Raw genomic sequence first — 12,315 nt, 5'->3', positions numbered from 1 at the left:
ACATTCACAGTTTTACATTTTCCTCTATATCTAACGATCGAGCCTATATGATTTTTATAAAATTAAAATCGAAATTCTAGAATAATATAAAAGAGCTATTACTCAGATTTTTTTTTTTAAATCTGTTTAAAACTAAAAAAGTTATAGTTTTTAATTATATTAATATTTTCATCGTTCCTATGGCAACTATAGTCATCAGATTTTCAAAATATTAAAATCGAAATTTAGAATAATATAAAAATGGCTATATCTCAAATTTGATGAAAACTGATTCAAAAGAAAAAAAGTTATAATACACTTGGCCCTCGCTTAACACGAACTCTTTTAGCACTAACTCGGTCTTACACGGTTGCAAATTTGCACCCATTCCCCCTTTAACACGCTAAGAACCTCGTTCTTACACGATTGCAAAATATCGAGATGTATTTTTTTTTACTGCGTTTATCGCGTTAGTGCCTGTGTCATACGCATGGGTTACTTGTCGAAAAAGGGAAATCCCACATATAATCTGTCAGATGTACGCGTGTTGTAGTAGGTGCAAAAATCTTGAGCTTTGCAGACGCGTAAATAAAAAGTCAAAGATTTTGTGGTAAGTACAGCTTGATTAAATCAAAGAGTGAATACACAATGAAAATAAATTAGTTTCAGCTTTTACAATGGCAGAAAAAAGGAACAGGGCTCTTTTAAAACGAAAAGTCATTTCTATAGAAACAAAAATACAAATTCTAAACCGTTTAGACAATGGGCAAACTTCCACGGATATTGCAAGAAGCCTTGATTTAAATGAGGCAACAGTTCGCACTATCAAAAGGAATGAAACTGAAATACGACGTGCAGGAAGCCTTGGGTTATCTATCTCTACAAAATTTACCAGTAGAACACGTGCACCAATTTTAGAGAAAATGGAAAGAGCACTTAGCATTTGGATTGACGACAGCTACGAAAAAAAGATCCCTTTAAGTCAGCGGATCATTCAAGAAAAGGCACTCAGGATTTATGGACTGCTTGAGCGAAATGGAGAGCCGTCTTCCAGCATAGATTTTGTTGCTAGTAATGGATGGTTCGACAAATTTAAAAAAAGGTTCTCCATTCATAGCCTCAAATTTAAGGGCGAAGCGGCATCGGCCGATGATGAGCTGCTACCACATACCCAGAAGAAATTCAGAGGTTCATTAAAGAAGAGGAATTCCTTTCCGACCAAGTTTTTAATGCGGATGAAACTGGACTTTGCTGGAAAAAAATGCCAAGTCGAACTTTTTTATCAAAGAATGAAAAAGTAGCTCCCGGCTTTAAGGCACAAAAAGATCGTTTTACACTTTTGCTGTGTAGTAATGCATCAGGCGACTTTCAAGTAAAGCCAATGCTTGTTTATAAGTCTTTCAATCCCCGTGCGTTTAAAGGGATAGACAAGAGCAAATTACCTGTTTACTGGAAAGCAAACTCCAAAGCTAGGGTAACTGCAGAATTATTTTGTACCTGAGGTTGAAAAATATTTAAAAAAAAGAATTTACATTTTAAAGCACTATTATTATTGGACAATGCCCCAGGACATCCAAAAGATTTAACCCATCCGAATGTCAAAATAAAATTTCTTCCACCTAATACAACATCACTTCTGCAGCCAATGGATCAGGGTATAATTTACACTTTCAAGACATACTACATCAGGCGCTCTATACGCTGGATTTTGGATACAACTGAAACTGACTCCATCGATGTAACCAGTGCTTGGAAGAACTTTTCTATTAAAGATAGCCTTGAGTTGGTAAACTTGTCTTTAAAAGAAATAAAGGTGTCAACATTAAATAGATGCTGGAGGAAATTATGGCCAGAGGTTGTTAGAAGCAATGAAATAGAAGTGCCAAACGTGGATTCCAGGATATATTGGACCTTGCTCACTTGATTGAAGGTGAAGGTTTCGACGACATGGCAAATTATGATTTGCAAGAGTTGTTTGTAGATAATGAAATCGATGACGAATCATTGCTTGAGATTGCTGTGAATGAAGCAAACAATTCGAAATCAGATGACAGCAGCTCTGAAGAAACCGTTCCTAGTTTAACAATAGAAAAGCTCCAAGAAGGATTCGCATATGCTAGCAACTTAGAATCGTGCTTCATAAATGCAGATCCGGTCATCGAACGACGACTTAAGTTTAAGAACGATTTGGAAAAAATACTTATGCCTTATTAGGAGTGCTATAAAGAAGCATTAAAGGTTACAAAACAGTCGAAAATGACTGATTTTTTTTTATAAAGAGCCATTAAAAAAGAAAACATGCTAAAATAAACTGGCTTAAACAATGAATGATATTAATAGAATGAAATGATCTCCTTTGTTTTTACCATTTTTAAGTTTAATTATTATTATTAATTAATTATTAATTACATGAAGCCACTTTTTTAGTTAAATATTAACTTTTAATTTGTAAAATAAAATTTTAATAAAAACCGACCAAATTTGAACAATCAAAAATTTTAATTGCTGCCAGTTTTGAATTTTGAGAACGTAACCCCTTATTTTGTACTGAATCCATGTTTCGCTTAACACGATTTCGCGTAACACGACATTTTCTAGGAACGTAACCCCCGTGTTAAGCGAGGGCCAAGTGTACTTAATTGGATTATTTTCTCGATCGTTCAAGGCCGGTCAGAAATTCTGAATTAATAAAAATAGTTATTTTTTAATAAGATATGTTGAAAACCTACTAAAAACTGACAGTTATAACTTTTGTTAAATATTCTTTAATCGATGATATAGTCGTTCGATCCGGCCGGTACACTGCTGTTCGCTGGTTAATTACAATTTCTTTATTATTTATTATTTTAATGATGATTGAAAAGATCGTATTTAAATAATAATATACAATTAAAATATAATATTATATAAAGTTAATATTTGTTTTATTATAAATAAAAACATTTTAAGAAATGATACATTTGTATATCCGGTCCTTCATAAAATGATGCAAGAAATCTATGATGACGCTTAATAGCATTTAACAATTCATTGTCCTTGTTGAAAAATCCAATCCAATAAGTTGGTCCAAAGAAATCATTTAATGTAAAGCGTTCGGCGTTCATCTTCGGATCGATAAAAATCAGCAGCAGTGTATACTAGTGTGATAGCCTCACATTTTGATAGCTTCCAAACGGAGAGCCTAGTTTGCTTAGAAACGGACAGACCTTCACTTCAGAGCGCTACGAACTACAGCCAATCCTAAAACACCACCGATGGTTAAATATCAAGGCTGTCAGGAAATAAACATACGAGGTGTGTTCAAAGAGTAAGGTGACTTTTCAAATTTCTCGGGCAACATATTTTCGATGATCGATTTTTTTGTTTTGTTGTAGCGAAACACTCTTCCCTAACATCTTTACCAAGTTTCAAGTGAATCCCGTTTTTTGTTTGGTTGTGAGAGGCGTAAAGGTTACAATTTGTTTTCCGTGCTCGGCGATTTTTTTGCTATCGAAAAATAACATAGACAAAACATAAAATATTTTTCGATAGCAAAAAATCGCCGAGCACGAAAAACAACTTGTTGCCCGAGAAATTTGAAAAGCCACCTTACTCTTTGAACACACCACGTACTCTCAAACAACACACATTTCTATGCAAACACGGCTTTAAATCTGACAGCGAAGTAATTTACAGTGTAATCTCGACACAATTCTTTGTACGCCAGCTATTGCTCCTACCATATTCGTCTATATTTACTGCCGAAATAGCATCAATCTTTTACGCATGTAACCCCAATAACAATACCTTCTGCATATTAAAAATTCGATATTAAGAAAACTATATCCAAAATTGGAAACAAATTTCAACGTTCATTAATATTAGAGAAAAACCAACCAACCAAACCAAAGTATATAAAACCATTTGATAATCAGCTAGAATTATTTGGGAACAAGAGGTACAAACGTAATTTTCATAAAAAGTCCTGAAAAGAAAATCTTTTGTGTGAAATGAAATTAAAACAAGAAAGGAACTAACTAACTAACTTCGGCACGCCGAAGTTTATACACCCTTGCAGATAGAACTTCTATGAATAGGAATCCATACAATATAAATTATATATATTTGTGTTAAAAAAAAATAAAGTAATACCTGCTTTCATTTTATTCACCTATGTATACATATTGTATTTTCAGTTTTACATTCACAGATTTGCATTTTTCCTCTACATCAAAAGATCGTTTGTATGGCACCTATATGATACAGTCGTCAAATTTTCATGACATTTGACACAAAATATAATCTATATATATAAAAATGCTCTGTTCGTGTCTACATCCTTCATAGACTTGAAAAGTTCTGAACCGTTTAAGCCCAACATTTTGACAGAACATGCGTTGAGTTTCCAGCTCGGTTATTGTCTACTTTTGATGTTGATAGCTTATCTGCATTTGCGAATATATAACTTTTTTCGCTTTACCTGTGCCCCTACTGCTGCGCGCTCTACAGGCAGCCAGCTGAATCAAAGCATTTCCTGTCAAACATTCAAAAAAAATTGAAATAAGGAATTGGAGAAAAAAATTTTATTTTTTTGTTCAGGTTCAGTAAGTAAGTAAGTATCGAGGAATCAGCAGAAAGACGAGCAGATAGGCTTGAGAGAAAACGATTGAGAGTTAGGCAGTCGCGTTCTGCAGCAATCGATTTGATTCACTCTCAAAATAATGAACGCGACAGGGCAAGGGTAGCTGAAGCGCGTTTACAGCTTGCAGAAGATCAAAACCTGCAATACAATCGTCTTGCATTCAGATATAATCCAACTATTGATTACAGCTCGAATCGAATGTCGTTATTGGACGAATGCATCAGGTCTGCATATACCGTCAGGCTCTCAAATTCAAAAACGAACCAAAAGGATTGTGTTGCGCTTCCGGGAAAGTGGAATTGCCTCAACTTGAAGCACCACCAGAGCCTCTGCACTCTCTATTCGCTGGATCTACTGCAGCATCGAAGCATTTCCTGTCGAACATTAGGAAATACAACTCTTGCTTTCAAATGACGCCATTTGGTGCGGAAATTATAACTGCACAATTCATGCCAACTTTTAAAATCAAAGAACAAATCTATCATAAAGCCGGTTCCCTGCTTCCGTTCCCAGACAGCGAACACAAATTTCTTCTTCTTGGTGATGATGGAAATGAAGTAGATGCACGTTATGGAATCAATACCTAAATACGCTGAAGAGGCACATTATTTCGCAGCTACAGAAGCTTTTTCACGAACGGAACAATTTGGTGCGTTTATTCAAAACAGCAATCGATATGATGCCTTCGGATACCCATAAAATTGTCATTCATGCAGACAAAACGCCTGCTGGAGAACATATCAGGAGATATAATGCTCCAACTATAGACGAAGTATCAATTGTCATAGTCGGGGATCAGTTTCAACCTCGAGATATTATTCTCCATCGACGAAACGATCGATTGGTAAACGTCGCAGAAACTCACCGTTGTTACGATGCTATGCAGTATCCACTAATCTTCTGGGATGGTGCCGATGGATACCATTTCAATGTGAAGATGGTAGATCCAGTCAATGGTGTAGAAACGAATAAAAAGTGCAGCGCGATGAACTTTTACTCATACAGGTTAATGGTTCGGAGGACCGATTGCAATCATATATTGAAATGTCGTCAGTTGTTTCATCAGTACATTGTCGATATGTATGCAAAAATTGAAACAGAACGTTTGCTGTTCCTCCGATTGAATCAGACGAAACTTCGGTCCGATGAATATATACATTTGCGGGATGCTGTGATGAATGACCGTAATACAACCAACGTTGGAAAGCTCACGATTTTGCCATCCTCATACATAGGTAGTCCACGCCACATGCATGAATATGCTCAAAATGCCATGGCATATGTTCGTTGCCACGGCCGTCCAGCTTGGGACGAGATAGTACAGCTGTTATTTCCTGGACAATCGTATAGGGATAGGCATGACATCACAGCCCGTGTTTTCAGACAAAAGCTTAAGTCACTGATGGATTTCATTGTGAAACATGGAGTTTTTGGATCTGTGCGGTGCTGGATGTATTCAGTAGAATGGCAGAAGAGAGGATTGCCGCATGCGCACATACTGATTTGGCTGTATGATAAAATTACTCCAGATGAAATCGACGATGTTATATGCGCTGAGATTCCACGGGCCGAGGTTGATACGGATTTACATGAAGTTGTCATCAAGAACATAATCCATGGCCCATGTGGTACCCTCAACCCATGTTCACCATGCATGGTAGACGGGAAGTGTTCCAAGCGATATCGTCGAGCATTTACAGCCAACACCGTAACAGGGGACGATAGATATCCTCTGTATGGGAGACGGTCAACTGAAGATGGAGGGACTTCGGCAAATTTAAACATGAGAATTGGTGATATTGAGGTAGACAATCGTTGGGTGGTTCCATACTCACCACTATTGTCAAAATCATACAAAGCGCACATCAACATAGAATATTGCAATTCCGTGAAATCGATTAAATATATCTGCAAGTACGTGAATAAAGGCAGCGATATGGCAGTTTTTGGTGTTCAGGCAGAAAATGGTGACAACAATGCAGTACGAGTTGTCGATGAAATATCTCAATACCAGGCTGGAAGATACATAAGCAGCAACGAGGCTGCATGGAGAATTTTTTCGTTCCCAATTCATGAACGCTATCCAGCTTTCACTTAGCAGTCCATTTGGAGAATGGTCAACGTGTCTATTTCACAGAAAGAAATGTGCAAGAAAGAGTCCTAAATCCGCCAGCGACAACTCTGACTGCCTTCTTCACCTTATGCCAGGAAGATGATTTTGCCAGAACCTTGATGTATTCAGAAGTGCCCTCTTAACCATAATATGCCACAGAGAAACGTGGCAGGGTACAGCTAGTACATATTATATTTGGAGTTTAACATTCACAGATTTGCATTTTACCTCCACATCAAACGATCGTTTGTATGGCACCTATATGATATAGTCGTCCGATTTTCATAAAATTTGACACAAAGTTTAAGACTAATATAGAAAATGTCTATACCTCAAATTTGATGAAAATCTGTTGAAAACCGAAAAAGTTATAATTTTTAATTGTATTAATTTCTCGATCGCTCCTATGGGAGCTATATGATATAGTAGTCCGATTTTCATAAAATTTTCTGCAAAATTGTAGAATTTAGTAAAATGGCTATATCTCAAATTTAATCCAATTCTATTGAAAACTGAAAAAGTTAAAAATTTTTTTGTAAAAATTTTCCGATCATTCGTATGGCAGCTATATGATATAGTCGTCCGATCTTGCCCGTTCCGACATATATACGAGTGAGAGTATATAGAAGGCTAACTACAAAGTTTCATTAATATAGCTTCAAAACTGAGAGACTAGTTTGCGTAGAAACGAACAGACGGACAGACGGACATGGCTAGATCGACTCGGCTGTTGATCCTGATCAAGAATATATATACTTTATATAGTCGGAGGTGCCTCCTTCACTGCGTTGCAAACTTCTGACTGAAATTATAATACCCTGCAAGGGTATAAAAATTTGTAATCAAATTCACCAATGGGTGCAACCTAGAATAAGCTTTAATGATTTTATTTTTTTTTAGGTAACCAATTACCCATAAATCCGATTTGGTTACTTTAAATAGGTCATGCCTTTTAACTAGTTGTCATTTTTCTGGATTACCAAACGATCATTCAAGCTTAGGTAAAGAACAATAAAGAAAAAATTCCCGATTACAGGTCTAAATAAAAATTGGTAAAAAAAACTTTTTAAGTTAAACGGTTTTATGTTAAACATAGATTGCAATGTTTAAGATAAATTTACTAAAAACAAAAAAATAATAAAATAGATACAGTCGTGGGAATTATAAACATATGCATAGACTAGACTAAAATAAAACCATGTGGCACGGCATTCTGTTGTAATTGTATTCAACTTGTTGAGACCTTTCATTTGATACCCATGTTGATGGGATTGATAAAACCTAAGTTATCCGCCATTTTGTAGCGGCGGCTATCTTGAATTTATAATGCTAATGAATCAACATAATTGTATTGTCACCAAAATCCAAAGTGTATACAAAATTTCAGATTAATCGGTTGACAGGAAGAGGGTTAAAATTTGAATTACTAAATTTGACCCAAGAATAAAGAAAACAAACGGGGTGAGCTAAATAAAACCGTTTAAAAAACGATTTATTGAAAGATTAGATTTTTGCCATTTGATCAGCTTGATTATTTATTATCTTAGGAGTTATTATCGCTGAGATGCATAATGCAGAACAAATAACGGTCAGTATTAAGTTCAAAAAAATATGACTAAATATTTAAATGCGTGTAAGTATCTAACAAAGGAAATAATTAATTATTATTGGAAAACTTTGAGAGCTGAAGTTTTTATACACTACGGATTGCAATTAGGTCATTGATAATTAATACAATATAAATTATTTATTTCTGTTAACTAAATTTTCAGTTTTACATTCACAGTTTGGTATTTTCCTTTATATTAAACGTTAGTTTTTATGGCAGCTACATACATATGTATATTATATAGTCGTGCGATTTTCATTAAATTAAAACTGAAATTCTATAATAATATAAAATGTCTACAACTTAAATTTTAAAAACTATGTTGAATACTGAAAAATTTATAATTATTAACTATATTAATTTCCCATGTCAGCTATATGATATAGTAGACCGGTTTTTTTTTTATTAAATTTAACACAGAATTTTAGAATAAACCTAAATAGGTATATCTCAAATTTCACAAAAGTCTGTTGAGAACTGGAAAAGTTGTAATTTTTTTTAAACATTTTCCGATTGTTAATATAGTAGTAGTTAACTACATACATAGTTTCCGTAGAAACGGACAGACGGGCGCAAAGAAGGACAGACAGACAGACGGACAGAAAGACATGAATAGATCGACTCGGCTATTGATGTTGATCAAGAATATATACATACATATATGGGCAATTCTCCAGAAAGGTCCGCCGCGGCCAAAAACTTAAAATTGCTTAAAAACGAGTATTTTTAACATGGTTACATAAAAAATTGGTCAGATTGATCAAGACTAAGAGAATTTTTTAATTTTTCTAAAATAGATTTCAAAAACATCAATGTCAAACACACGTAAACGCAAATAATGTTTTTATCAAAAAAGTCATAAAAAATTACATGTTTTGTTTTGATGCCAATCTCTTAAACAAAAGCATCTTGCTTTTACTTTTGCTTTCTATTATCACACAGAGAATGCAAAGAGTCAAAATAAAGTGCAAAAGGACATATGCGATCACCAATTTTCGTACAGTTTTAATTTGAATTATCGCTTTCCAAAATGTCACTTAATATTTTAAAATCCAACAAAATACATTATTAACAAAATTGATTGCACAATTAATTAAAATTTATTTATTTTTCATCATGCTTCTCTGAAATCAGAGGTTAACACTTTTTTTTTTTGCAAATGACTGAAATTATAATACCCTGCAAACGAACATATAAAAAAAAGCGAAATAATCCCTACGTTTATAACATTCACCTAAAAATATTTAATTTACAATTTTTCAGTTTTAGTTTTGCATATTCCTTTATATTAACGAAATTTTCCATGACAGCTATATGATATATGCGTACGAGTGAGAGTATACAGAAGAACAATTTCAAAGTTTGACAAGAAAGATAGCTAACGTCGGCACGCCGAAGTTTATATACCCTTGCAGATAGAACTTTGAGCATTAGGAATTAATACAATATAAATTTTATATATCTATGTTAAAAAACAATGAAGCAATGCCTGCTTTCATTTCATTCACCTATACATAATATATTCACATTTTTGCATTCACAGTTTCTCGTTTTCCTCTATATCTAACGATCGTTTGTATGGCAGGTATATGATATAGTAATACGATTTTCATAAAATTAAAACCGAATTTCTAGAATAATATCAAATGGATATACCTCAAATTATATAAAAATTTGGAAAAGTACGAATTTTTTTAAACATTTTTCCGATCGTTCGTATGGCAGCTATATGATATAGTCGTCCGTTCCGGCCCGTTGCGATATACATATATACGAGTGAGTACTTAGAAGGCTAACTCCACTAGTTTACGTAGAAACGGAGAGACGGACAAAAATAGATCGACTCGGCTGTTGATACTGATCAAGAATATATATACTTTACTAGCTGACCCTGCCACGCGTTGCTGTGGCTAAAGTTTTTGTTATATTACATTATAGTAAACAATCTAAGAGAACATCAGTCACGGAATCCACTATGCTTTTTCACACAGATGGTATTTGTAAAAAAATATGGTGATCTCCTTATTTGACTTTCTACTACTATAACCCTTTAGTACAATGAAATTATTTACGAAGAGAGACGAAAATGTTGATGCTGGTATACAAATTCATTGGATTGAGATTTGAAGGGGAAGTCCGTTGGGGAAGTACGTTGAACACAATTAATTAAAATGTTACTACACTTGATATTAAGCAGAAATCAATAGGTACAAAATTAAAATTTATCAGATTTATTATTTCCATTTAATTTTATAACAAACTAGCGGCCCGTCCCGGCTTCGCACGGGCATTAAACATTACATTTAGATTTGTCAATTTTAACACATTCATAATAATAATTATAATATGACACATATTCATCCTTTATTTATTTATTTTTTTTTTCAATTATTGAGGTCATAACCCTAAAAGAAAATACATTTATTTTGTTAGTGCTTCTCTGTAAACAATATTTGATGTTGGGGCTCCGACTCGCGATAGACCAACATACAGTTGACCATGAGTAAAACATTTATTTCGCAGATCGATCCATACTAATTCGAAGGTTTGGCCTTGGGACTTGTTAATTGTTAATGCGAAAAATGTTTTTACCGGAAATTGAAGCCGTTTAAATGGGATTGGCAGATCAGTTGGGATCATCGGTATCCTCGGTATATGAGCTAGTTGACCACTTGCTGGGCCAGTGATAATAGTTGCTACTATTAAATTGTCCTTTAACTCCTTAATAAGCAGCCTCGTCCCATTACACATGCTCGGAGGGTTTAAATTTCTTAAAAGCATGATTGGGATTCCGATTTTTTACGTCAATTCATGGGGTGGCAGTCCAGAAGGGTTCAACGAATTTAAAAATTCCTGTGGATAATAGACTGCATCTTCAATACTCGTTACAGTGTCGATCGATGTATGTTTTTGTTTGGCCGGGGACTTTTTGAACAATCAGATTATTTATTTCATTGACAGTATCATTCTTAGGTGATACTATAGCCCGAGAACACAGCCAATGGAAGTCTCTTCCGTGCAAATTCTCGATATCAGGGTATACAGAATCTATTAAATTTTCCAAATTATGGAGTATTTGGCCTAGAGACTCATCCAGAAGAATGTCACAATGACCGCTTAAATTTGGAGTTGGAAAAATTCCTTCCCCAAGTTTTAGCAGTTGCTGTGGGAAATCGCTATCAGTGATTCCATGAAGATGAGCTCTCATATTTGTCCTTAATTTTAATGTTTCAATCGTAGTCCATATGGGAGACGATTTCAAGCATGCCTTGATGATATCTGCTCGCGTGCCTCTGTTAATAACGGGGAGAGTCTGTCGAAAATCTCCAGCAAATACAAAAGTAATCCCGCCCATGACTGCAGAGGAGTTCCTTAGATCCTGTAAGGTTCTGTTCACGGCCTCTATATGTGCTCTATGGCTCATCGTGCATTCGTCCCACATAATCAATGAGGCGTCTTATAGTAATTTACCAATAGATCCATTTTTGCGGATGGAACATGTAGATTGTTGTTCAAGATTGACGGATAGTGGAAGTTTAAAAGTAGAATGAGCAGTTTTGCCATCCTACAAGAGAGTTGCAGCATTCATCACAGCATCCCGCAAATGGATATATTCCTCGGACCGAAGTTTCGTCTGATTCAATCTAAGAGGCCTGACAGTATATGAAGACCTGATGCATCCGGCCAATAACGACATTCGATTCGAGCTGTAATTAATAGTTGGATTATATCTGAATGCAAGACGATTGTATTGCAGGTTTTGATCTTCGGCAAGCTGTAAACGCGCTTCAGCTACCCTTGCCCTGTCGCGTTCATTATTTTGAGAGTGAATCAAATCGATTGCTGCAGAACGCGACTGCCTAACTCTCAATCGTTTTCTCTCAAGCCTATCTGCTCGTCTTTCTGCTGATTCTTCCTTGTGCATCTGCATTGCTCTCAGCTGCTCAGTCTCTCGGATGGAGGCCCGTTCTTCGTCAGTTATATTTTTAATCT

The sequence above is a fragment of the Drosophila serrata genome, unplaced genomic scaffold, assembly GCF_035046125.1.
Source record: "Drosophila serrata isolate PLE 108 unplaced genomic scaffold, ASM3504612v1 contig_120, whole genome shotgun sequence".
Taxonomy (NCBI): Eukaryota; Metazoa; Arthropoda; class Insecta; order Diptera; family Drosophilidae; genus Drosophila; species Drosophila serrata.
The sequence above is the reverse complement of the archived record's forward strand: the minus strand, read 5'-3'. Positions refer to the sequence as shown.